This window comes from Paramormyrops kingsleyae, chromosome 12, assembly GCF_048594095.1.
Source record: "Paramormyrops kingsleyae isolate MSU_618 chromosome 12, PKINGS_0.4, whole genome shotgun sequence".
Taxonomy (NCBI): Eukaryota; Metazoa; Chordata; class Actinopteri; order Osteoglossiformes; family Mormyridae; genus Paramormyrops; species Paramormyrops kingsleyae.
In genome coordinates, this window is record NC_132808.1 from 18,827,066 (window position 1) to 18,854,721 (window position 27,656).

Genomic DNA, 27,656 nt, shown 5'->3' on the forward strand with positions numbered 1-27,656 from the left:
AGCCTTCAGATGAGAATTGGGGGGGGGTGCTTCCATGACAATAAGTTTCTGCCTCTGCATATGATGACACCCCTAGAGAGGTATGAGCAGGTATGAATAGATTATCATCTGCCTCTGAAACTCTACCGGAGAACAGTTTTTAAACACGTTCTTTAGGTGCAGCTGAGTGAGAGAGAGAGAGAGAGAGAGAGAGAGATTCTCGCATAAACGGGCCTGTCTGATCTGCAGATAATCTCCTCCTGTTTCCGGAAGTGAGGCAGCTGAATCTGTGATTATTCAGCTAGAAGTATGGCCAAGAAGTTGAACACGTTGTGGCGTGCGCGTGTGTGTGTGAGTGTGTGTGTGTGTGTGTGTGTCTCGTGTCCCTGAGATTCTGTGAAACGCTGTCGTGACTTTGATGCCGATTTCTCAGGTGTGCTGCTAGCACAGACGCGGACAGGACATGGACAGCAGCTTTGCGCCATAAATCGCACCGACTACAGAGAGGAATCACGTTTCAAACCCGTGTTTAATCACACGCTGCCTGTTACCTGCCATCGGTTTGGCAACATCGGCATCATGTCAGTACCCGACGTGTCCGTCCGTGTGCCTCTCCCTGCAGCCTCGTTCCCTCCTCTGGATTACATCAGCCCTTGCCTCCCCCCCCCTCCAACCCACCCAATAGCTCTTGCTTCTGTTTCCATGGGGCGCAATTAAAACTGCGAGAGGCGGCGCGGTTCGGATGGGCAGCTGCGTCCGCCGGCCCTGTGCGCTGTGATCTGCGCTAATGAAGCACAGCTGGCTCTGATTTGGGGACCTGATGGTGGGTGGGGGTGGGGGGGGTGGTAATAAGCAGCTGTCTGAGCAGTGGGGGGGGGGGGGGGGGGGGGCTGTGCTCCATTCCCTCCAGTAGTTCTTGTTAACTGTCTCATATTGTATCATATGGGGGGAGTGCAGCTCAGTGTGTTAGGACACCGTCCCTGTGATCAGATGGTTGTTGGCTCGAATCCCAGGGTCAGGACAATAACCTCAACATTAGGCCCCCGAGCAAAGCCCTTAACCCTTAACTGATCCATACCCTGGCCGACCCTGCAGTCTCAAATTTACATCACTCTGAGTAAATCAAACACACACACACACACTGGTTATCTCAGGAATTTGCCAGACTCCTGCTTTCTTTTATTTCAAGGGGTGGTGTGCAGCTCATTGGGTTAAAGCTCTGTGCTTTTTACCCAGGAGGTCATGGGTTTGCATCCCATGGCCAGAAGCGTGACCATGATGCCGTTGGATCCAAGCAAGGCCCTTAACCCCAGCTGCCGCAGGGCTGCAGAACGTCGGCTCGCCCTGACCTCTGACCTCAGTCCTTCCTCACTTTGCGGAAAAGCATCTGCTAAATAAGTAAATGTGAAGCTGCATCCCACAGTCTCCCACATGCCATGAATATTCGCCTTTACTTGTGTGTCTGTCTGGCTTAATCGTGCGTAGAGCTGAGCGTAGAGCTCAGGCTTGCGGGTAGCAGCAGGACGGGTGTTGGGGAGTTTTCGCGGCGGCTCTCCTCCTGTCAGCCGTTTCTGCGGCATTATCATAATCTACTTGGGACCTGCTTGTCGAACAGCGGTGTTTTTAAAAGCCGGCAGATTTACCTCGCACGGGGCGGGGGTGGGGATCAGACTTCATTATTTTTCCACTGCAGACGAGTATCTGAGGCTGATAAATGCCACTAAGTCAGTAGCGAAAATGCACTTATGCAGGTGTCAGTCACGGGTGTGTTCTGCCGGGCCTGACAGGCGCCTCGGCACGCCGGGCTGGGGTTACGCAGGATGGACCCTGTCCTGGGGCGACGTGAGAGCGCTTCTGTCCCCATTCCTTGATCAGGCCTGGCGCTGTCCCTCCCAGCTTCTCGGTACCATTTTTATAAACGTGTGGGAGTGGATCGTGAGTGGGTTCGGGTCCAAATGGTACTTCTTATAACCTGAATGAGAGCTTGGCTTTCCTCTGGCTGTCAGCGGGTCTGGCTTTCCTGTCTGGGAGTGCAGAACGACAGCTGTGTGTGGACTGAGGGTGAGCTGAGTTTGACTGATGGGGGGCCAAAGGCCACATTCAGGCAATGGAGGGCCTAGGGCCTTGTTACTAGGGGATGGGGGGGGGGCAAGGGCCACATTAGGGGGATGGGGGGCTGGGGGCCTCAGTCTGGGGGATGGGGGGGCCAAAGGCCACATTAGGGGGATGGGGGGCCTAGGATCTCCTCCTGAGGGCTTGGGGGGGCGAGGGCCACATTGGGGGGGCGGGATCGAGGGCTGCGTTCCCGTGATTAATCACTGTTCGGTGTAGCAGCTGTGGTGTCGCGTGTTCATCATCCCGCAGCCCCCAGACAGTCCAGCTGCCAGCTTCCAGCTCGGCACTGTGTGTGGCCCGGCCACTGGCTTGGCCACTGGCTCGGCCACTGGCTCAGCTCTGCCCCCCACAATGCTGAGTGAGGCTCAGCAGCAGATAGTGCCCTAGGGAGATCAATCACATCACATTAGATCACCATCATTTGACATCACCATGACATCACATGACACTCTGATATCCATTTTCCCTTTAAGTCAACAGTTGGAGATTGAAAATGATTACAAACATTAATTTTAATAGTTTATGTACAATATATACAAGCGATTTTATGTCTGTGAAATCTATCATTTTAAATTTGACTAAGATGATACGCGAGCGAGATTTAGCCACGTGACACATTTGTGTTAATTTTCCGTGGGCACGCTTTCAGCTACCCCTGCTTTTGTTTGATGTCCCAGTGTGTAGGTAAGTGATATTTCACGTCGACACTTTCATTAAGATGAAATGACACGCACCGCCGCCTCCCTCCTTTACTCCCTCCCTCGCCGTTGCAGCCGCTTACCGCGTCAAAAAACACAACAATTATGACATGCAAATGAGTGAGATTGCACGCTGATGCACTGTCTTGGCTCCCGTCCAGCTGACGGAATCGCATCGCTCTGGAGCCACAGGGGGGCGACGCTGGTGACCTGGATCGTATTCGAGATCAGGCCATGATCAGCAGCGGAGAAGGGACCTTCTCTGTGCTACAGGTGGCATAATCACACAGGGACGAACGGCCGCAATCAGGGAAGAATGGCTACTCTAACCCAGTGTTTCTCAACCCAGTCCCCAGGGATCCTCATACAAGTCCACGTTTTTGCTCCCTCCCATCTCCCAACGCACCAAGACTAGGTATTCGGTGTTCCTGATTGGCTGGGAGCTGGGAGGGAGCAAAAATGTGGACTGTCTGTGAGTCCCTGAGGACCGGGTTGAAAAACACTGCTCTGGACTGATTGTTAGAGTTGTTCTCCGTAAGGCCGGATTCCCAGACGGTGGGCTGGCTTTGTGTTAAGGTCAGAGATTGCTGCAGATTCACTCTCACTCCCACGTGTCCTGCACTGTACCAACACCCTTAAATCACGGCTTGATAATTCAGCAGCCGGCGGAGCCGTACTAAATTCCACTTCCACGCCAAAGCACTCTGCTCAAATACTGATAGTCATAAATTGACTAATTTAGCTTCTACTCTCGGTGCTTTCTTTGAAGGGAGTTGTGAAACCACACACACACACACACACACACACAGACACACACACACACACACACACAGACCCTGGCTTGGAATTCCCCTTTTGATGACCTCGCAAACAGACATGCTTCCTGATGTAAGAATATGGCAGCATGATCTTTGTTAATTAGTCATGATGAGGACCGGGAGTGTCATCATGGGTAGCCCCCATGGGACGAGTCAGACCGGGGGGGGGGGGTGTGGCCTTATGGGAGCTCGCGGGATAACGTCAGGTGACCTGGGTTATTAGTCTGGATTTGTTGCACCTGTTTGATGATTTAGACAAAACGAACATCTGATTCTCAGAGGAGAGCAGCAGTCTGCTGGTTAGACTGGCGTGTGGCTGGGAAACTCTACTGGTCGGATACTGGAGATTGTCCCACTGTTTATCCTTTGACCCCTACCCAGCCCTAACTTTAACCATAAGTAACTAAACATAAGCAGACTTGTGGCATTCTTTTGTTTTTGGATTGCAGTCATCAATCATTTGGTCCCCACAAGGATATATATATACGTGTATATATATACGTGTATATATATATATATATATATATATATATATATATATATATATATACACACACACACACACACACACACACACACACACACACACACACACACACACACAGGTTAGGTATAGACTGCAGAGAGACATTTACTACATTGATGATAACTAAACCACAATTTCAACATATGTAAATGGAAAACATGAAGTGGCACTTCAGTCTTATTAAAAACAAGAACATGTAATAGAGCAGTGCTGCCTTGGGGAGATTTGTATGATACTTTTCAAATATTACTCTTGTAATATTTCAGGACACACATACACACAGACACACACATCAAAGCTAACTTGCCCCTTCCCAGTAGAACAGGCATCAGTGACACTGGTTATGTATTAGACAGTATACTAAGCTCTACCTGCCCTTCCCACTTCAGGTTGGCGTTGTTGGGATTAGGGATTTCCCCATAGAAATGAATGGAGAGTCCCCACAAAGATACAAATACAAATGTGTGTGTGTGTCTATTGGAGGAATTGTTGGTGTGTACCTTGTGTTCCTTGGATTTCCCAAAGAGATACTTAATGCTGCATTACCGTATTTAAAAAGGAAATGAAATACAGTGGTATCTTGGAACATGAACATAATCTGTTCCAGAATGCTGGTCGAGTTGCGATTTGGTCGAGGTCCAAGTTGAATTTCCCCATAAGAAATAATGTAAATGAATTTAATCCGTTCCAGACCCCGAAATGATTGTCTATTTGAACTAATCTACCTACCTAACTAATGAAAAACAGCTTTAACGATCAATATAAAGCTAATACACACATGAAAAAGCACAGATAGAAAAGCGATAAACATGAAAAAACTTTCCTCTTTGGTTTGCTGCTATCACTGCTCACTTTCTTAGGGGTCATGATTACTGTATCACTAAATGTGCTGTAGCTGAAGCGCAAAAAATTCACAGAGAACACAGGAACACAGCTTTTACACATTGAACTCTGTCGAGAGTTACTGCGGTTCAAAACCACTGGCATGCCAGTAGGTCCGTTTGCCTTTGTTTCAGCCCATCAGGGACGCAGCTCAATCCATACAAGTTTTAGAAGATCTGTTTTGTTTTGTGTTGTTCTGAATTTTTGGTCGAGCTGTGGTCAGATTTTTCTCAACCGACCCGGTAGAGTTGAACATGTCTCGACCGATACAAGCTCGGTTGAGTTCCAAGATTTCGATCGAGGTACAAGTCGAAAAAAATTGAACAGACCCATTTGATAACTGAGGTGGTCGAGTTGAGAGGCTTTCGAGTTCTGTTGTATCTGAAAAACCAAAAACAGCAGACAGTGTTGTTACTCTATGAGCACTGAAGGGTTGTTTGCGCTGCTTAACAGAAGAGTTTAATGAAAACTCAGTGTCGCTGATGGGATTAATTTAAGCTGTTTATATAGGTTATGAAATGAACATTATAGAAATCTTTATTGTACATAGGAAGTTCAACAGTGACGGTGTAGTTTTCACGGATAGGGAAAATGGTGAATTTGCTTTTTTTGTGCTTGCTGTGCTCATTTTTTACACTGGGGGACAGTGTGTGACTCAGCAGCTTAGCCGTCTATACTTACTATCAGAAGGTCGTAGGTTCGGATCCCATCCTTGGCAGAATAATCACATCTCCACCGGGCCCTTGAGCATGGCCGTTAACCCCCACAAATGCTTGGCTCTCACCTGAATGTGTGTGTTTATGTCTCAGAGGAGGGCAGGATGGGATATGCAAAAAGAAACCTTCCAACGTACTTCTGCAAAGGGCAAATAAAACATCATGTCATTCATCCCAATGGCCTGTCTGTGCACTGCTCCATTTGTATCCTGGCTCTCATTTTAACGCAAAAGCAGTGACGCCACATCAAGGTTATGAGTCCATCACCAGGGACGTTGACCAGCAGAATGAAGCTGGTTCATTTACCGGAAGCTTCTGTCTGCTGATTTTTGCCGCATAGGCTTTGTGGTGTAACCTTCTCTCATTCCACATCAGCCTGTGCATGTTAGAAGGCTGTTGGGTCGATGGGTGTCCATGGAGATACGGAGAAGGGGTCGAAAGTGGCGCCTTCCAGCCTCTCGCCGATCGCTGTGCAGTACAGAAGCACGAAGACTGAGCACTTCATAGAGACAAAGCCCCCTTCCACGTCCACGATGCCTCGTGGGGTATGGAAACCCCCCCTCCCAATGCCACCCAAAGGCCCAGCCCCCCTCGCTGTAATTCCCCCCTCCCCGTGAGCTTGTGCAGGAGGAGAGCGTCACTTTTGTGGCCCGTGGGAGAAATCCGGCTCGGGCTCCTGTGTCGTGATTCTCCATGTTGTTCTGCCCGGTGCCCATTTCGGGAAATGGACGGCTATCATCTCGGAGAACAGAGAGGACCAGATGGCATTAGTGTGACTGAAGTCCCTACAAAGATTCCTCTCAGGCCTGGTGGGGGCGTTCTGAGACACCCTGCTGTGTCAGGCCCCCTCCCCCCAAGCACGAACAGCTACCCAGTTTGCTTATTTAGGCTTAATTTTTCCCTCAGCGGAAGACGCATGGAGCGGACCGTAAGTCAGACACTGCAGGACCTGCATGTGTTCTGTATCACGACCGGAGGATTCACTGGGCTTCCTTATCAATCTCTGCCACCACGGTCACATCCTAGCGGGTATCTGGACTGGAGTGACTGATGTAAATCAGGGACTTATCAGATGAAAAGACTTTGAGAGGAATTTTAATTGCACGGAGGTGTTGACGAGTGTCAGTGGAAAGATACGCCACATGCCGCCAGAAGGCATTGTGGCTGAACGCAGGGAAGGTGGTTCTGGAGGATTGTGGGTAGTATGTGACATCAGGCTGCATTACCTCGGATTGCAGCTTGGGCGGCGCTAGAGAGCACAGTGCTTACCGACTGTATAATTGATGTCTACATGCTCGATCCAGGATATACAATTTATTTGGTGAGTAAAGACAGACAAAATAAAAACAAAAATATGACAGGTTATTTGATTGATCATTATGCCTTTAATTAGATAATTATCAGTGCTGCTGGGTAGACACTAAGTGAACAGTGCTTCTTGATACACATTCTTAGCAGACTGGTGATCTACATCAGCCGTCTGACTCCCTTCAACCATCTCCATCCGCACCAGTCCATGGGACCATTTCCACAGGGTGGCTGGCGTTGAAGGCCAGAAGGTGCTTTTGCTCGCAACGCCGCGGGCTAGTGGATCTGCAGCCGCTTTGCATGCAGCGGTTCTGCTCTCTGTGGGCCATTAAGACTGATTGAGCGGTTAGCTGAATACTAATCTCCTGACAGCCTCTCCGCCTGCGTGTAAATGTAGCGCGTCGCTGGGGGCATTTTCGCGGTATTGAACTGCACGCTCTCCTCCAGCTTCGCTTTCTCGATCTCGTACTTCGACGGCAAATCACCAATGCCAGTTAAGCTTCCTCCAACTCGATTTATTGTCATTTTTTTTTTTTTTTTAGTGATTTTTATTATTTGTTTTGAGCTGATTGCTAGTCTTGGCCAAGTGGGGGCAGTGTAGCCGCCATATGAGCCCATTTGAGATCCGGACATCGCGTCCACGAGCGGGTGCAGGGGGAGGAAGCAAACAGCTACAGATTAAAAACGCCGAAGCTTCTGAGTCGTTGGCTCCCTCGCTGCCCTTGTCCCAGACATCTGTGACTTGCCTGCTGAGTTCTGGCCTGACGGGGATTCGACCAGCCAAAAAAAAAAAAAAAAAAGATGGAGGACTCGTGAAAGCAGCTCTGTTCCCTCCCCCCTTCACCCCCCCCGCCCCCCTCATCTCTCTGAGCTCTCTCCCGCTCTTCGCAGATGGCTCTGGGGTCACGGCACTTTAAATGGATTTTTGGATGGGGATTGGGTCGCTGGCAGGGCTGTGGTCCGTTACGGAAGAAGGTCGGAGCCCCATCCCTGATGCGAAGCCGCGTTCACTCAATGCACCGCGCACCTGCGCTGGGCCTCCGTGTCCCTGGGTGGCGCCACTTGGCTGTGGGCCGCTCCCAGTTTGGCCTGGCCCCGCCGATGACACGCGCTAATTTAGGCTAAAGGGTTTGGAGCATAATGCGTGTGACCGCTGAAATATACATTTGATCCAAAGCCCTGTTTTCAGAGGCACTTTTTGATATACAGCCATTGTAATCCTTGGCACCATTTCGCCTCTCACACAACCAGAATTGGGAGCTGCTTTTTGTTGTTGTTTTTTTTTGTATCCACGAGTAATTTGGTAACCACCACTAGCGCTGAGCTGAGCCAAGCCCATCCCCAGTCCTCCTCCAGTTCTATTCTCCCGTGTCTCGCCTCTGTCCACCGTCCCCCAGCCCAGCTGCCTCTGCTGATTTCCCCTGGAGGGGGGGAGGGAGGACAGAGAGGGCCGCCCCAGTTGTCTGGCCCCACTGCTCTCCTCCAGTCCCGCCCCTTCTCCCCAGGGGAGACTCCGCCTCCCAAATCCTTCCCAGTCAGAGCAGGCCGGTCGCCCCTCCGCCACGCACCCGCGCCTCCGGTGTCTCCAGACACAAACGACCTGGGTGGGGTTCAGAAGATGCCACTTTGCCGCCTCCGAGCGGCTAAAGGTGCCTAGCCGTGAAGCTGAGCACGTCTTCCGAAGGTCCTCAGATCCCAGACGGGGTGCCGCTGTCGTTCCCTCGCGAGAGAGGCGTCTGTAAACACACAGTCGTCAAGAACACTTTGATTTCAATCAAAGCATCGATGAGGCGAAGGCAGCCGTCAGAAGCCGTCGCTGCTCTCCGCCCACGACGAGTGACATCTATGCTGTGGGTAGAGTCACGTCTAACTCTGTAAAGCCTGATGGAAAGTTTGGGATAGCCTGGTGTCCACCCCTTAGATAATAACATCAGTCGGAGGCAGGGCCGGATTAAGAGGATTAAGTGCCCCTGGGCGACAGCACACATGACGCCACATCAGGAAGAAAACGGAGCTTATTGGTAATGCAGGAATGCGTGTGACACAGGGAAAACCCTACATAGGCTTTTTCAGTTAGTGCCGTATTAGAAGAACAATGTACTATCAGTAAATATATCAGATATTAAATCACATCAACTTTGCTCTCCTCGGTGCCCGAATGCCCATATGGTTATATGGTTAATCCAGGCCGGGTCAGAGAGGGTATAGTCATATGACCCATGGGTTGGCATATTTTCAGCCCATGACCCTCAAAATAACACTACCAGACACCAGAGCGCCGCGGTAGATTTCACTGACGGCGGTGGTGGGGGGGTTATCACAATCGATTAGCATGATCTGGAAATCATCCTGTGACCCCCCCGCTTCGGGAGCAGCTGATATAGCCTGAAAGGCACTGATGATGTAATGTGCCCCTAGCTGGTCTGTCATGCTGCAGTAATACTTCACGTACAGCGTGTATGATGCTGAAACCCCTTTGGCGATGACGTTGAGGAGGAGTGTGGAGAAAGCGGCTGGCTGTTGTTGGCTGAGAGGAGGGGCCTCGTGGTGTGAGCGTGCTCTCTGCAGCCGTCCACGCCTGCGGCCCGTGTAGCCGAAATCCATGCCGTCCTCCTCGCTCCGTAGCCCCTCCCCAACGTGTCTGTCTTTAGGCACCTGCCCGCTCTAAAACGGGCTCTCCTTCTCCACGTCCCCGTCCCCCCCCACCCGGACCCCCACCCTGTCCCACCTTCCCCAGGTCTCTCAATGAATCCTTTTACTATTCGGATGTTCGGGGGCGATACTTTTTCATGTTAGGTAACTGCTGCTCCGTCTGCTTGTGACTAAGGACAGTCTGCTTTGTGAGTCAGTACTGTTTGCAGACCAGCTGCCTTTCTGGTCCACAGACTGCCACAGACTGCCCGCATGAGTGATGGGAAGGCACTGAAAAATCAGACACTAACAAGCAACTTCTGTAATAGTAGTAATAATAAAAATGGTCTAATATAGATCATTGTTATTTATGAATTGTATTGTTTTTTACTATTATAATTGTTACTGTTGTGTATGCCGTAGTGCCTCTGTGGCAGGGGTGGGTAATCTTATCCAGAATGGGCTGTTGTACGTGTGTGTTTTCATACGTGTTACTAATTAGAGGACTGATTGGCTGACGAGTCCTCACACCTGGGTTTGAAGAGCTGACTTAAAGGTTACCCCAAACACCTGCATACACACCGGCCCTTTGCAGGTAAGATCGCCCACATCTGCTCTGTGGAGATGGGGCTGCCCAATGCATACAAGCGAACTAAGTGGCTCCTTAGGGCCTAGCAGCCACCAGGGGGCGCCCCATCTGCTCAGCCTGTCAGAATGGGAAGGAAGATGACAAATGACTAGGTTAATGACGTTTTGCTCAGAGCCCCGAAAACGGTCGGGCCCGCCCTGTGTAGAGAGCACTGTACCGGCACCCCATCTAAGGTGCCCCCCTTGCTTGTGCCCCATACTGCTTGGGATGGTCTGGAGGTCCCCCACAGCCCTGTAATGGAAAGGTGATCATCCTGGATGGGTTATGATAATCGATTCTGATTATTAGCTGCCTAGTTAAATCCTCTTCTTTATTCCACTCCGTGCCCTGAGTAGATTCCCAACTTTATACTTTCTGTATTTAGTTGTTCACTATTCTATTTAAAACCGAATGGATCAACCCACTTTAGGGTGACTTGTAAAAGGTGAAGACAGAGTGCATCTGGCTCATCGTGGGGGGGAGGGGTGCCACTCTCTCACCCCCGTTGGCTGACAGCAGCATCATACCAGCGTAGGCAGACTGAACAGGCCCGATGGGTCACACTGTAATATGTGGAGCAGCCCAGTACATCGGATCAGCTCGGGGGGGGGGGGGCGTGGTCCAGTAAATGGATTAGCCCTCTTGCGCTGGTGGGAGAGACAACTGAGTCCCTGAGGGGCCACAGTTAACGTGTCAGAATTGCAAGGGTGACCACGTGACGACATAAATACATTTCAAATCCAAAAATCCACCAGTGCCCCCCCCCCCCCCCCCCCGTACAGTTCATCGGGATTTTTGCTCGTTTCTGACGGGGCGTCAGACGAGTGCCCTTCAAATGCCTGAACGCTCTGTGAGCCCCCCCCCCCCCAGGAAACCGGCATCCCTCTGCACATCTGCCGTTGCGTCGTCCCTCACTGCTGGTTATTTAAAGCCCCTTGTGCATCTTATCAAGGGGAAAGTTTAGTCATTCCCACCACTTTTTTTTTTTATCATGCAGAAAGACAGTAAACTGAGATGGAGAGACGACTTAATTGAATCTAAAACTGACAGATAGCGTCATGTAAATCAAAATCTAATAAATTAGAAGATGGCTGATAAAACATCTTGGGCAGACTATTCTGTCCACTCATCTGATCACTATAATAAATCTCGAGCTCAGGCTGAATTAATGTTTATGTGTGGTGGGGCGGGTATAATTACGGAGAGAGGTTGCTGAAATTGAACCAACACTGCTGCCTACCCATAATGCCCTGTAATGGTGGAGAGACGGTAAGCTTTGTGAGGGGAGGTCTGCCAGGACTCTGCACACCCTCGCTCTGACCACCCTTGTTCTGCTGGCTGCAAAACGTTTGTCCGGTCGTAAATTAGCACGATATCCGAAAGAAATTTGTAATATCTGGCTGGATATCAGCAGATACATTATCTTGCCACAGACCGTCATAAATATTTCCCACAGGACAGAAACGTCGACAATTGATATTTTATAAAGCTAAAGCACAAGTAGTTACATCAGCATGTACAGGAATGGAGCCACAGGAGCACTGCCCCCAGCTTAATGCTGATTGGTCCATTGAGTGCCTTCATCCCTGTCAATCACCGATTAAAAAGATATCATTGGTTGGCCCTACCTTAAAACTCCTAGTCTCCCTTGACTAATTATATCTGTAGGAAAGTCTTTGCCATTTTTTTCATTTGGTCTGTCATTCCTTAAATATTAGCCCTAAACTGACTTCCCGATTCATTCTTTCCCTGCTGCCCCCTTCAGGCCAGCCCTGGTATAGGTTGACCCTTTAGAGAGATGGCTGCATTTTGTCGCCCCCACTTGCCCCAGGTAACGATCGGCTGCTTTTCGTTAGCCCATAAAGCGCCAGGCCCCGGATGCGCGCGCGCCCCCCCCCTCAGCATTGCAGTCACGCACTCCTGTGGCGTTCCCCGGAGACGGCATACAGGAAATGCAGATGGATGCAGAAGAAAGACATCATGTGTAATAAATCATATTACTGGCACATTACACTAGCTTAGCAGTGCATCTCCCAGTGAACAGTGATATCCCAGAATCACTTTAACCAGTACTGGTGGCATTCTGTCTTTTTTTTTTTTAACATTTACTGATCTAAACAAAAACTGGAAAATAAGAAAGAGAGAGTTGCTGAAGAAACACTTTGCTGGGGGAAAATGTGGAGTAATGGAAACGTATTTTTAGGGCCGGAAGTCCTGGGTGACAGCCGGCTGATGGTTTTGGGGGGCCAGTCCCAGCATGGGATCCACTGGAGTTTGCTGGTCGGGCACCCTTCGTCTTCCGGCCCCTCCGCGGTGTACAGCTGGACTGCCGAAATGTCAAAATGAAGGGTCCTTTAGTTAGTGAATATGGAATCCTCAGTCCCAGTCCTGGTGATGGGGCTTGCTCTAGCTAGGGCCCCTACAATGAAATGGCTTATCAGTTTTCTTTGTAAGGGGGCCTCACAAGTAAAGCTTTGCCGGGACCCCTTAGAAGGTAGAGCCAGCCCTGAATGACAATGACCTGCAGTGTTAAAAAGCCACCAGTTTAGGGTCTGAATCCCACCTACTGCTCTGCATGGATGGAGGTAGCACGTTCTCTTCATGCACACGTTCGCCCTTACAGGCCAAAGACACGCAGTCGGACTAGGAGGTGTCATGTTGGAAAGTACCCAGTATCTCCAAAACTGTCTAAATCAGTGTTTCTCGATCCAGTCCTTGGGGACCCACAGACAGTCCACGTCTTTCCTCCTGCCGGGAGCTGGGAGGGAGCAAAAACATGGACCAACTGTGGGTCCCCAAGGACCGGATTGGAAAACACTGGTATAAATTGTTGTGCAGGAAGTTGTTTGTTGTTATATACAGGCAAGGTTAAAGTAACGGTCAGATAAGGCAAACTGAGTGTTATTTTCTTCTGAATGTTATCAGAATTGGCTGAATACTGACAAACACTGTCGGGACATGAGCAAACATTGAATTCCCAGGGTAGGACTCCCAGCCGTCTCTGTCCCCCTGTTCGATAAATTACCCGCTCCACCTTCCTCTTGACAGGAACTATTCTTAACCAGCAGAGTGCACGATGTCTGAACCCGCGCCGTTTTTCACTTCTGCTTGACAGGCCCTACCCGGCTTTGAAGTTTACTTTCTGTTTTACGCTACAATTTGCTGACATCTGTCTTGTTTGTTTCTTTTCTCTTCTTTTTTTTTGTCCTTCTGCAGATGTGACCAACAGACCACAAGGTAAGACCACCCCCCTGTTCATTATGTTCTCGTTATGGTGGATTTCAACTACAGTGGGAGCACATCTATGACCCCGAATTGACCTTAAAAGTGAGAGAATACGATTAAGGGATAAAAAAAAAAAAACGAAACGCAGAGAAAAAGGGTTAACATGGCTGTCATGTTGTCGTTTGCCCGGCAAGGCGTGTGCTGCCTTGTGAATCTGCCTGCTCAAATTCCCAGCTGTGGGAAGCAGCGAGCGGCCCGTTAAGCTATTTCTGGTGCCGCTGTCTCTGAGCCGTGCCTTAAATTCAAATTTTATTTAAATGAGAGGCAAATGGCCTAGATTGCTCAAAAAAATCGCAGTTGCTGTTGACTTAAGGAGGGAGCCAGCGTCTGTGAGAAGTGAAAATGAGGACGTCTTGCCCCGGCGAGACTCCGTGGAGTTTTCGGCGCATTCTCAATCGGCCCGGGCCGTGTCGGCACGGCGAAGCCGCAGCGCGGTTACATAAATAATCGATTTAGTACCTGCTCCTGTTCCTCGGAGCGCTCTCTCTGTCCACCGCCGCAGGAACGCTGTCTAAAAATATCCGGAGGATCAGCTGTTTTCTCGGTGAACATCTGGGTAGGCAAGCACGTACAGTGAGCTGTGAGTCCTGAGCAGGAGCTGTCAGCGACAAGGCTGACAGGCGGGTTGCAGCACCTTCGCTGGTGCGCGGTGTCCCAGCGCCGGCGAGAGCGCTTTCCCGCTCTATTTTTAGACTCGACGATTCCCGCCGGTAGATGCACCGGTTTGTTAAATTACCGAAACTCCGGGGCAGTGTCTGGCAACAAGGGAACGTGTGACGACAAAGCCCCCGCAAGGAGAATCAGTCACCTCGCCGCTGGAATGGACAGAGGGAGACGGGCGACCCGGCCGGGAAAGTGGAAGCTCCGCCGGTTTTCCGCACGCGCTAATTTTTTTCCGAACGCCGGCACCCCGGGATAGCTGGGAATAATGAGAAGCTGAAGAACTAGGGAGAGGCTGACAGATGGAGGCTCGGTGCGAGTGGGAGATCTCTCCAACGTCTGGCCAGACATCTGCACCGCGGCACTAGGAAGCCGGGGGTGCTTCAGAAGAGCTGACCCCCTTTCGCTCCGCCCTTATTTCCTCTGTTGCCCAGAGCCCTGGAATACCCGGGACGTCATTGGCATTTATCAGAACGCTGGGTGCTGCCCTCTTGGGGTTATTCTTAGGTTTGATGCAGAGACAGCAGATCCTGTTTGGGAGCAGGAATCTAAAATGGCACCCAAGGTTTTTTTGCATATCGTGTTGGTTGCCCAGTGGATAGCTTTGTCCGCAAAATCTAGCGCACCCCCCAGCAACACAGCTGGACTCTCGCTTCTTTTTTATTTTCTCACCACAGGAATTCAGGTTAAGCCTATTTTCCAACATCAGGTGCTCCCCTCCCCCCCCCCCCCCCCGGGGGATTAATGCGGCAAGCACCCAGTTCCTTAACCACCGTGCAGACCGATTCTTGCGTGACCTCTTTATTTTTACCATCCGTTTCTCGAGCCTCTGAGGGCTCAGGGTTCATTTCTCATAATGTGTCCACCAAACTATTGCGGCCGTATGATTTATACAGTCAAAGCTCTCCTTCCGTTGGAGTGGCAAGATGTTGGTATTGAGTCATGAAGTCATAAAGTTTTCGGCTGTTACACGGATCCACTACGTTATATCTTGATGTTAGGCATTTCCTACAAAAGTATGCTAAGCACATTTACATTAGTTTAGATGGCTTTAGGGAGGTATACAGGGGTGGGGCTGCAGCGGCACTAGCCCCATCTGAATGCTGATTGGCCCCAGAGTTCCCCTTGCCCAGTCACTCACCTATTCAGAACATATCATTGGCTGATAAGGTTGGTCCTTCCATATAAATTATGGCCCCAGTTACGCCCACCCATCTAGATCACCCATGGATGGCTTGTTGACTAATAAACATAACTGGATAATAAACTAGGTTATTCACGTGACACGCCCATTGCCCCATCCCATCCATTTTTACTTATTTTGTTGCCTAGTGACTGTTATCATGCTTTCAGGAACTCCAGGCCAAGTAAAACAAACATATACTTCACCCTGATACACACAGCTGGAGGGAGAGGTTCTCCTTTGGAGGACTGATGAGATATCATATAGTGCAGAACCTGTGCCGTAATGAGTCCTGGATTAAATGTAGCCATGCGGTTAAGTGCCCCCTAGTGGTCCCAGGTAGCAGTCACACTAGATACAGACACATCTAGGAGAATTGTAACGGTGTGATTGTAGAGGTCAGCGCTGGACACAAGCCAGAGTTGAATCGATTGAGAGCCTGGCGCTGGGGGACTTCCAGACACGTGAACGAATGCAAACACAGCGGCTTCGTCTGCGGCTGCTGTTCACTCACCACTTAGGAAGAGCTCGTGATCTGAACCGGTCACTTGACTCGAAGCCGCACCCTTCGGGATTCTATCGTAGAAGTTAGCGTTCGCCTGCTGGAGGCGCGATGGGCCGCTGGGCTCTGTGTAGCGCCACTCGGTGGCTGGTGTATTGTATGCGGCGGCCTCTGCAGCAGGCTGTGCTCTTCAGAGACGCCGTCACTGTCACGGTGACATACATCAGTGGCTCTCAGCAGATGGCTCACAAACACTCGCTGCATTCAAACGCGCGGCATAAATAACTGCTTTTCATGGGGGGCTTTTCTGACAGTATTTCTGTCTCTGTCTCTCTGCATAACATCTAAACCCCCTCCACCTTTATTCTCCTCCTCCACTGTACCCATCCACCCCACCCACATCATCTCTCCATGGAGCCTGAATCTCCATCTTCGTCTACCTCCATAGCCCCCAGCCCCCCCACCCCCTGTCACTCTCCATGGCCCCCAGCCCCCCCACCCCCGTCATTCTCCATGGGCCCCCAGCCCCCCCACCCCCGTCATTCTCCATGGCCCCCAGCCCCCCCACCCCCTGTCACTCTCCATGGCCCCCAGCCCCCCCACCCCCTGTCACTCTCCATGGCCCCCAGCCCCCCCCACCCCCTGTCATTCTCCATGGCCCCCAGCCTGCCCCCCCCACCCCATCACTCTCCAAAGCCCCTAGTGTCCCCCCCCACCCCGTCACTCTCCATAGCCCCCAGTGCCCCCCCACCCCGTCGCTCTCCATAGCCCCCAGTGCCCCCCCCACCCCGTCGTTCTCCATAGCCCCCAGTGCCCCCCCCACCCCGTCGTTCTCCATAGCCCCCAGTGCCCCCCCCACCCCATCACTCTCCATAGCCCCCAGTGCCCCCCCCCACCCCATCACTCTCCATAGCCCCCAGTGCGCCCCCCCCACCCCGTCGCTCTCCATAGCCCCCAGTGCCCCCCCCCACCCGGTCGCTGTCCATAGCCCCCAGTGCACCCCCCCCCACACCCCGTCGCTCTCCATAGCCCCCAGTGCCCCCCCCACCCCATCGCTCTCCATAGCCCCCAGTGCCCCCCCCCCCCCAGCTGCTTCCGCTCTCCATCCTGCCACCATCCGTGCAGTAGGAGGCGTACAAGATGGCGGCGTGAGTCACGCCTGTTCCGGGAAGCGCTGCTGTCTAGGCCAGATGGTTTGTCTTTGTTGTCTCGCTGTGAAGCGCTCTGGTTACAGTGGGCCTTTCTCCTGTCTGCACTCCCCTGGAGAGGGATGCCCCGGCAAGGCGTACGGCGGCCACGCCTCAGGTCTCACCTGGCTTCGCGTCTCTCCCCGGCACCTTGGAAAATGCCGTGTCCCCCCATCATGCGGTCCTCGTCAGCCAATAAACTCCAACCTGGACAACTGCTGTATCAAACAGAGACAGAAACGCGGGTGACGTTCGCGCCCACAGCGGGCATTCTGGGAGCGGACGCACCGGCGCTCTCTTCCTTCCGGTTAAAGGGCGTTATGTGCGAAATACACCTCCAGGTGATCTTCTCCGGAGATTTATTTCACACTTAAAGGCGCAGCTGAAATTAAAGTCCTAGTGGGTTAGAAAATAAGTATGTTCTGGCTCATTTTGCCGGTTTGTTCTACGGATTTGTCCTCCACTATGTCAGCGTTAATTGAGTGAGCGTCCTCCTCAGTGCCGATACGTAACCTGACACATTCCGCGGTCCTACTTAATAATTGTGTCTTTGTGCCATGACAGCTGCCCTCTACGGCTTTCACCCTTGGGGTCGGCAGGGACCTGGGGAGTCTGGCAGCATACAGTAGGCGATATTCAGCACATCCTGTCCTGCGACGACCAGCCTTTCCGTGGAGCTCTGACACGGCGACGGTGTGCTGAAATAATGCCCCCACCTGCATGCCCCTTGTATCGTAACGTAATGTAAATTTTATTGCTAAAACGCATTCAAACAGCCGAAGTTTTACAAAGTGCCGTACAAAATCAGCAGAATCAGGAGCCAATCAGTTTGAAAGTAGTTTGTAAAACCTGAAGTAGCTCAAAGTGTCGTCCCACACATGGATTCCCTTAGGTCACCCAAGGTCACTGCGGATTTGTTGTAGTTTTGCGATGTAATAACGGAACGGGAGAGAGGAGCAAACACCTCGGGGCTCCGAGAGGGAGATCCAGATGGGTGTCTGGCCTACAGCTTGGGATGTGAAGGCAGAATTTGTGGCCCAGCTCGTCTGACTGAGAGATGAAGGAGTTGCCTTCATATAAGGAGTGAAATCGCTTCAGGTGAATGAAGATCCCACTGTCTAATAGGTGTATTATGGTTCCTGACACTGCCTACTGAGATCACAGGAATAAAACCATCGCACCCTTATGTAGTTTCTTTCTGTTCAAGCTGTCATTAGTCATATGACTTCCTTCTAATCCTATCATCACTTCTCTTTCTAGCTGATGAAAAAAGAGATATGTGACTGACTCACAGGGGCGGGGCCACGTAGACATTGGTCCCAGTCAAAAGCTGATTGGTCCCCAAAGCGCCCCACTCTGTCACTCAACGATTCAAAACATATCATTGGCTAATGATAAGGTTGGCCCCTCTGTATGAATTATGGCCCCTCTTATGCCCCCCTCACCTTTAAAAAAAAAAAAAAAAAAAAAGGCTCTACCCCACCTCAGGTCAGTAGAGACCGTGTGCATCCTGTTAGCGGCCCCCTCCCACTGAGTAATTTATGACCCCCGGCTTCTACCTGAGGGCGGCAGCAGATGTTGTAATTGAGGTGCTGGGGGGGCAGCAGTAGACGTCGCCGCCCGGTGCTGGTGTGGGGACTCGTTCCGTCCGCTCCCGGTACCTGCGCTCGTGCACATCCGCCGTTCGCAGCGCGAGTTGCTAAGGGACACAGGACAGATGGTGCCTCTCTCTCCCTCCCGCGTCGCCTGCATCATGTGAGGCTTGATAAAGATGGAACATTTGTCGGCAGAAAAAAAACCCAGCAGAGCAGCCTGTAGAACCACGGTAACGCCGTCGAGGGACGCCGCTTAGCTACTGTGGTTTGACGCCTTGTGACACGTCTGACTGAAAACACTCTTCTGAACAGGCAGCCACGGAAATACGAGGACAATTTCTTAGCGTCATTCCGACACTTACTGCTGTGTAAACCTAATTGTTTTATTACGGTTTTGATTATGATCTGCATTGCAGGAGGAGCTTTGACAAATATATCCCAGACATCATTCAGTACGGTACCGCTCAGCTGCAGATACGTTTACGTAAAGTCATTTCGAGATTTCAACATGTAAGCTGGCCAGTAATAATCTTAAATCTTGGTTTAAGACTGAGCCCTTTCACTTTAAAGATGTACATTGTGCACCAGAATTATGTCTGGGGCAATGGACCCGTTTGAACCTGATGGAAGATTTAGTGTCCAGCAGATGGCTGAGAACAGTCAGTCTTTATTGCCGAGCCTGGCTTTCGGCGGAGCAGTAACAAACCTGCACATACCCTTTATGAAGAGTAATATGTATACAGTGTGAGTATAGAGCTATGTGGCCTGCTTGGTCCCTGATGAGATCTGGGCGGTGCTGTGCCAGAAACCGCAGGTGTTCTCGAAGGTCGATGCCTTTAAGACCAGTCTCCGAATCCTGATGCCAGTTTGACCTTTTAGACTTGGGTAAACACCGGCGGGCTTTATGAGTTACTGTACTTATACTTTTTCTCTTTAATTAAAGATGCCTAAACGATACTAGGTCCCTGTCTGTGTTACACTATTCCATGAAATTTGTAACAAATAAAGTATTTCCATTTCAGTCTCTGGTGTTCAAAAAAAGAGAAACTTTTCTGTATGTCTTTAGTTCTTAAAATAGTAAAAAATAATTGCCAGACAATAATTACAGAAAACGGGGAATTGTTGCTTATTAATGGAATGGAAACCTGGGGAAAAATGAAAAAGAATTGATATATATACACACACACACACAGCTCATGAAATAGATTTCCATGTAAAAGCTATCACATCACACCTTGAAATCTTAACTGGTTTTGTTTACATATAGTAATGCAGAGAGTGAATGAATGAATGAATGAATGAACGAACGGTTACATTTATATAACATTTTTCTAGACACCGAAAATGTTACATAACTGGGGAATCACTTCAAACACCAGCACTGTGTAGCCCCCACCTGCATGATGCGACGACAGCCATTCTGTGCCAGTACGCTCACCACACAGTAGCTAAGGTGATGAAGGGGGAGAGAATTCACCAGTTACATACAGGGGATGATTAAGAGGCCACAGTGGGCAATTTCAATCAGGACATCAGGGTACCATCCCTATTCTTTTGAAAGATGCTCAAGAATCTTTTATGATTATAGTCAGTCAGGACCTCAGTTTTACATCTAATTTGAAGAACGGCACCATTTTTACAGTGCAGTGTCCCCGTCACTACACTGGGGCCCTGGGATCCACATTGAATGCAGCATGGGCTAACCTGTTGGTCGCAGTGTCCCCATCACTGCACTGGGGCACTGGGATCCACACTGACCACAGGATGGGCTAACCTGTTGGTCACAGTGTCTCCATCACTGCACTGTGGCACTGGGATCCACACTGACCACAGGATGGGCTAACCTGTTGGTCACAGTGTCTCCATCACTGCACTGCAGCACTGGGATCCACACTGACCACAGCATGGGCTAACCTGTTGGTCACAGTGTCTCCATCACTGCACTGCGGCACTGGGATCCACACTGACCACAGGATGGGCTAACCTGTTGGTCACAGTGTCTCCATCACTGCACTGCGGCACTGGGATCCACACTGACCACAAGATGGGCTAACCTGTTGTGCACAGTGTCCTCATCACTGCACTGGGGTACTGGGATCCACACTGACCACAGAATGGGCTAACCTGTTGGCCACACCAGCACATCTTCCTGGTTGCAGAGCGGATATAACTGCCAGCTGAGGTGAGAGGTATCAGGCCTGGTAATGAGAGGACCCTTGGGAGGTCACATGTACTGTAGAGGCCACATTATGGGATGCAATCGCATTTCAGCTGCATGACGCCTATGGACATTTGACGACTAGTTCCTGGAGAATTAACGTGATAGTGCAGTGAAGCGTGCACCACATCCAGAGCTCATGGTGTTCACTCTGGCTTCCAGACTACAGAATGGACACCCTTAGAGAGTCCCATTTTCGGTGAGAATAGAGGTGGGGGGGTGGCAAGGCATGCGGCAGCAGCTGCCAACTGCATTCCACATGACGCGTCCCGCAGCTGCACAAACCCAACTTCCTGTTTTCCCGCCTTTCCCCAGCATGTGGGTCTCCTCTAAAGTTAAAACACCTACAATGACACATAACGTTGGCCGCAGCTCCGTGATCATGGAATTTCCAGCGTCCCCCATTGTCTCCGATACCTGGAGAGACCAGACGCGAAGAGAGAGATGATCCCCAAAACTCTCACCACAGCCAAACTGCAGCTCTCCAGGTAGAACGACAGATGATGTTTACCATCTGATTTATACTCGAGGCACAGCGGTGGTAGGTTCAGTAGATACAATTGCAAACAACGGAGCAGAAATGATAGCATTAATTTAGGAATGTGGAAGGATAATTGACAGTTTTTCTTGTATCGATGTCATAAGCGTCGATCCATCCATTCTCGGAATTCAGTCTCAAGTGACCTTTTATATTTTTAATGGACTTTCCCTTCAATTAATCATGGGAAATTAAGATGCTTTAAAAAATCAGGCAGAATACGTTAGGCATTTGTTAATTAGTGTTTATCATGTGCATTAATGCAGAACAATCCATTAATGTATTTCGTTATTTTACCAATACATAAATGCTATTATGGCCTGGGTGTTGAATTCCCACCCTGTGTATCTATTCTATTCACAGGCTGTAAACTAATCTGAAGTATTTCACTCCTTTTCCTAACCACTGTGCTGTATCGTTAGGCATTTTGTGCTAGTCTTGGGTAGTATTCTGATAATACCTAATATCCATCCATCCATCCATACCTAATATTTTATTTTTAATTCTTGGCTATAAAATTTGCCAAATTGGACCTTGGTTACTTTTATCGAGGGGACTTCTGACCTCTGCTCGGGCAGATTTTATCACCAAGATTTCAAAATAACAGGATAGTATTGCTTTGAGAAATGCCATATGCCGTTATAATGTCTGTTAGATAGGTACGGTCCTGGGCACCTGCCCCTCCTGTGTCCTCCCTCATGTGGGCCTGATGAGCCGCGCCTGGTACTTCTTACCCCCTGGTTAGTCCTAGTATTTAAGTAGCCGTTTGTCTCGTTATCCCCAGTCCGATCATTGACGTCAAACCCTCATGTTGCCTATGCTCCGCCTCGCTCCACTCCTCCCGTTTTTGATCCCTCGCAGTCTTGTTTATTTCCAGTTGTTCTTTTCTTTTGAGTTCAATAAACCCCCTTTTGTTTCACTACAAACGCCTGCCCTGGAGTTCTCTGTCCTACAAGTCGTGACGGGTACTGCCAACATAAGCCTATTTTGTGCTATAAAATGCTACAGACTGTAGTATGGGAACCAAATCGATTGTGATCTCGTTTTAAAGACGAGAGCACAGGAACATCGCAGGCATTTCTAAATCCCTCAGTAAGCCACGGTAAATTTAAATTTTTTTGTTCTTTAATATGAAAGGTAATAGGAAAAGAGGTGTATTTTATTCCTTTGAATGTAACTTGGAAGAATCTAGTCCTCTTAAGGGAAGCTTATCTGGTGATGTCAGGGAGATGTATTGCGTGAAAATGTGTCCATTCCTCTACCGGAACGGGAGGTCTCGAATCATACTAACAAATTCCGTCACTCCACCCCGGCCCATTCCTACTTTAGAGCGACTCCTGTGATGTGGCGCTTGTACAAAATGTAACCAGTGATACACGAGGGGGGGGGGGTCCCTGTGAAAAGCAGAGAGGGTCTAGCTGACAGAGCGTGCCACAGATGCCGCTATATTCTATCAAACCGTGGCAATATTAACCAAAATGATACCCGCACTAATGACAGCCTTTCGAAATACTGTCATCTAGTAATCAGATAATTACAAATTATGTCGCCATGTAACTTTGAAACACCATGATAAATAGTTCACGCTTTTTTACGACATTACCGAAGAATTCCCTGAAGGTTTGAGAAGTTTACGATTTAATGTCACGTGAAACTCTAGGATATGGGGCCAGAACCACGCGGTGCGTGTTCGGGAAATCTGTGGCATTACCATGGTAATTGATCGCCAAGTCTGTGCTTAGCGATGCCTCAGGTAATGAGGACCAGCTGACCGCGATTGGCCCGACTTCCTCATTAGAGTTTAAATAGGGTCAGCTGGGCTGCCAGACGTGTTGGGAGTAGGATTTGTTTGCATGGACTTTGGCTGGTTGTCTTTGAATTGATTTTCTTGGCTGTCAGCTTGCCTTCAGCGGAGGGCTTTAGTTTGAATGGGCCGTCTGGAGCTCTGTCCTGTGCTTGTGGCAAACTGTTGTTCCATAACTCCCCTGCCACACGCTGAATGCATTATTTCAATCAGGTTTCCTGTGGATTCTCAAAACAGATCTTCAGAATTCATGGTCGTGACACGTTTGCCTATTAAATACTGAGATGTCGCCTAAAGACTGATTGGGTATTCATCCATATAAAATGAGAATATGTTTAATTGTAATTTTTATAGATTTGCTTGTGTTGCCCTGGACCTTATAACACAGTTTCCCTGAACCCAGTCCTCAGGGACCCCAGACAGTCCATGTTTTTGCTCCCTTCAACCTCCTAACACACCTGTACCAGGTATTTAGTGTTTAATTGCTTGATTCCGATGTGCTGGGTGGGAGCGAAAATGTGGACTGTGCGGGGGTCCCCAAGGACCGGGTTGAGAAGCACTCCTCTAACAGAACAACTTCTTTTTGAAGAGGTGGGAGGCAGGTGGGCCAGCACCATATGTTACAATGCAAATTCAAAGAGAAATGGCTGGAGGAGGAGAAGCACCCAGGTTAGCTGGCATCGGCGAGCCGTTGCTTTGTGGCAAGATGCCAAATGTGTCGGAAGGCATGCGCGATGGGTACAGTGGGGATTAAGGCGCCCAGTTTTCACATCATATCTCAGATGCAGCCATGCCAAGGGTCTCCAACTCCATTCCTGGAGAACGACTCTCCAGCAGGTAAATACCAGGAACAGCTGTGGCTCATCAGAAGCCAAGTAGGATAGAAAACCTACTGGGTAGAAGCTCTCCTGGACCAGATTTGGAGCCCCCTGCACTATGCTATGCTAACAGTCAGGCCAATGGGACCTTATGCTGGATTGTCACCTTCTGCCAATTTGGTCCCAACTCCTTCTGCACCTTAGATTACGTGTAACCATACAGCAGTGGCCAGAACAACTACTCAAAGGGCATTCTGTAGTTTGTTTTTTTTCCACTGTCAGCACCAGAGAGCCAAAGTACTGTGGGTTCACAATACTGTACATCACCTCCATTTGTATGCATTCTACTGGGAGACCCATTCTGGATTTAAATTGTTTCCTGATTGACGATAAGTCATTCACCTGCGGGATAAAACTGCATGCCTAGTAAGATTCAGTATCACTCCACTGATTAAAAAGGCTTGTCTTGTAAAGTGAGTATCTATGTTAAATTTCTGCACTGATCTGTCTGAATAAAAGAAATCACAATGCGGACCATACTTGAGTTTGTGTGGTTTATTCTGCTGTGGAAAAGGTGTTATTTTTCTTTGAGGCATTAAGCCACCAAGAAGCACCAAATTTCATTTTAAAAACTGTGCAGCAGCCCTGTTAAGGGCCACTAACCAACAGGCTATGAGCAGCCAGATCGTCTCGCGAAGAGGAGGCTGGTTCTTTGGTGCATTGCTTCCTTCTAGTGATGAGAATGCCTTCAGGACATTTAGGGTTTTTTTTTAACAAGGGCATTTTGAGATTTCAACCCAGCCCAAGAAACAACCCATGGAGCGGCGAGATGGTCATCTTCAGTACTGAAGCATAGTTTTGGTTTTAAGGCAAGATGTGGAGTCCCACGACTGGCTGCTCTTTAGTAGCAATGAATGATAAGTCCTCCATTAAGCATTAAGTGAAAGTGGGCAAAAATGTTATTAACCTACTAGTCTCTTCCACGTGGGGGGGCAGCCTGGGGCGTGAGGTGATGTTTTAGAACACTTGAAACAAACCTGCACAATTGTAATCATTTCTGAATAATTCGCATCATTACTCAAATTGCGTAATTAGCTACATTGGCGTGCCATTAAGGGATTGTTTGAGAAGTTTATCTAGAGGCTAACAGCCACGTCATTTTAAGTCTATCACAGTATTATACGGGCTGCGATCGATGGGCAGAGCGATTAGGGGCGTGCGGCATATCGACTGAACTGTAAGCGGCGCGCAGAATATGCACATAAATCCGCAGCAAATGAAGCCGCGTCGCTGCAGTGCTGGGGGGCGCGACGGCGCCGCTTGCAGCAGATGGAGGAGCTCCGCAGCCACCAGGTCGTTCGCAGGTCCTCCCTGGAACTGTGACGGTGGCCTCGGGGTATGGATTGCACACGCGGCCCAGAAATAAGCAGGTTAAGTGAGCTGCCCTGTTTTGTGTGTGTGTGTGTGTGTGTGTGTCGTATCGTGTTGTATTATGGCGTCCAATGCCAACTCTGAACTGGATAAGCAGGTAAAGGATTCTTTGGAAAATCCAATGAACTGTTTGACTCTACAAAAGGGCACACACACACACACACACACACACACACACATATATATGTATGTTTGTTCCCTGCATGGATTAGCTTAATAACAAGGAGACGCTTTGCACATCTGTCAGCCCTGACCCTGTACCTCTTCCTAGCATCGCCTGTTTATTTAGTTTTATTCCCGGTTTATTTATTTATTTGCCCTTTATTTCATGCCGTGCTGCTTCTGACAGTAGGTAGGCAGTCTAGTGTTAAAAGCCGCTTAGAGATCCCTCCAGCACACGAGAAGTCGCACTCCAGATGGTTCTCATGTGAGGTTCCCCGATGGTGGAATGAGCTGCTGAACCACATCCGGCCATCAGACTCCCTCTCCACCTTCAAGAAACGCCACAAGACCCATCTGTTCCAAGAATTCCTCGACTAGCCTGTCGCCACTCGATGTTCCCAGAATGTTCTTAATTTTGCACTTCTGGTCCTTCAATAGCCTTCCTAGATTCTTGCATTCTTATAAGTAGTTGTGTAGCTCGTGCTCCAAGACGGCTTACACTTGTACCTGGGGATTTGTTGGAAGCTGAGCCGCACTCAGAGGCATAGGGAGAGGACAGGCAAGGCAGGGAATTGCCTAGGGCCCCCCCCCCAGCTGGGAGGGGCCCCCAAGCTGGGGCGATGACATAGTACATTGCAACGACAAATCTGCTTTATCTGAATATTCTGTTCTTCACAGTAAAGTGAGAATAAAAGAATTGTGTTTATTAAATTCTCTTTTAGTCTCATTTAGACTTCACGCTAAAAAATGGTCTTAAATTTTACCGTGTCGGGGGGCTGCAGTGAAGGGCCCCATGTAGTTCTTTCCCCCAGTGTGCCTATGATTGCCCCTGATTACATTTGTACATAGCCCACTCCTTGACAGCATGCATGTTTCTCATGCACTATTAGTCTCTATGACGCTTTGGATAAAAGCATCTACTGAGTAAAAGTAAATGTAAATATATATTGTCTTCAGTTGTCTTGCATGTTGTATGTTATACTGAGGCACAGCCGCCCAAGACAAACTCCTTACATGTTTATCATACTTGCCAATAAAGGTCTTTTTGATTCCGATTCATGCGTTTTGCCGTGATTCTTAATGGCTTAATTCAGGGGCGTGGGGCCATCTTGGTGCCTACGCCACTATGGGGTCGATTCCCTGAGTGTGTGCACCTCCCGCTCCTTGGACACACCGTCTCAGGTAACTTCAGGAGCGAGCAGACGTGACAGACGCTTGGGTGGTGGTCGTCCATCTGCTGACGCGCTGGCGCCGGGATCCGCGGGTTCCCGGCGCCGCCACGTGCCGCGGAGCGGCTGGGAGAGCCACCGACAGCTGCTCACGTGCCGACCCGTAGCCCCAGGGAGAGACTGGGCTGCCATCGCCGGGTTTAGTGACTCCGCCCCCTGGTGCCTTGCCAGCTGTCTCCGTAGAAACTAGGAGCCCGGAAAGGCGGAGCCTGCGAGCTCCAGAGGTGGTTCACACTCAGTCCTGCACTTACCTCTTAATCATTAACAGTGCAGCTGTTAGCGGGAGCGATCCCACCACCTCCTCAGCAGCGCCACCCAGTGCACAGGCTCGGTGCAGCACTCCTCTGGTGTGGTTGTTACAGTTTACTGCTTTTTACTTTTTTAACCCCACATGACATTAATGATAGGCATTCATATATTGTCAGATAGATAGATAGATAGATAGATAGATAGATAGAATGTCATTTTACTCAACAAAAGTCATTTTACTCAACATGCACACAGAGTACATAGAAATACTTTATTGATCTTGAAAGAAACTGCAGATTATATAGTTTAATGAACTGTACCACAGTATCTTACCTGTGATAGGACCTGGTGAGTAGAATCTTCTGTGTGTGCGTGCGTGTGCACGTGCGTGCCTGTAATACAATAAGCTTATTTAGCGTGACTGAAGTATAACTATGTAACAGACGCATAGCTCATGTTGAGTGCTGGGGTTAATAGTTCAGTGGTGTGTGATC

General features: G+C 49.6%; 1 protein-coding gene across 26 annotated transcripts in view; it reads left to right on the forward strand.

Annotated features, from left to right (window-relative positions):
* Positions 1–27,656, forward strand: part of LOC111842609 (protein tyrosine phosphatase receptor type D) — a 363,307-nt gene that overhangs the window by 66,298 nt on the left and 269,353 nt on the right. For all 26 annotated transcript variants that reach the window (XM_072697609.1, XM_072697611.1, XM_072697613.1 and 23 more), the window contains exon 3: positions 13,518–13,538. The gene's annotated coding sequence lies outside the window, so the exon portion shown is untranslated. The remainder of the gene's footprint in view (positions 1–13,517; positions 13,539–27,656) is intronic.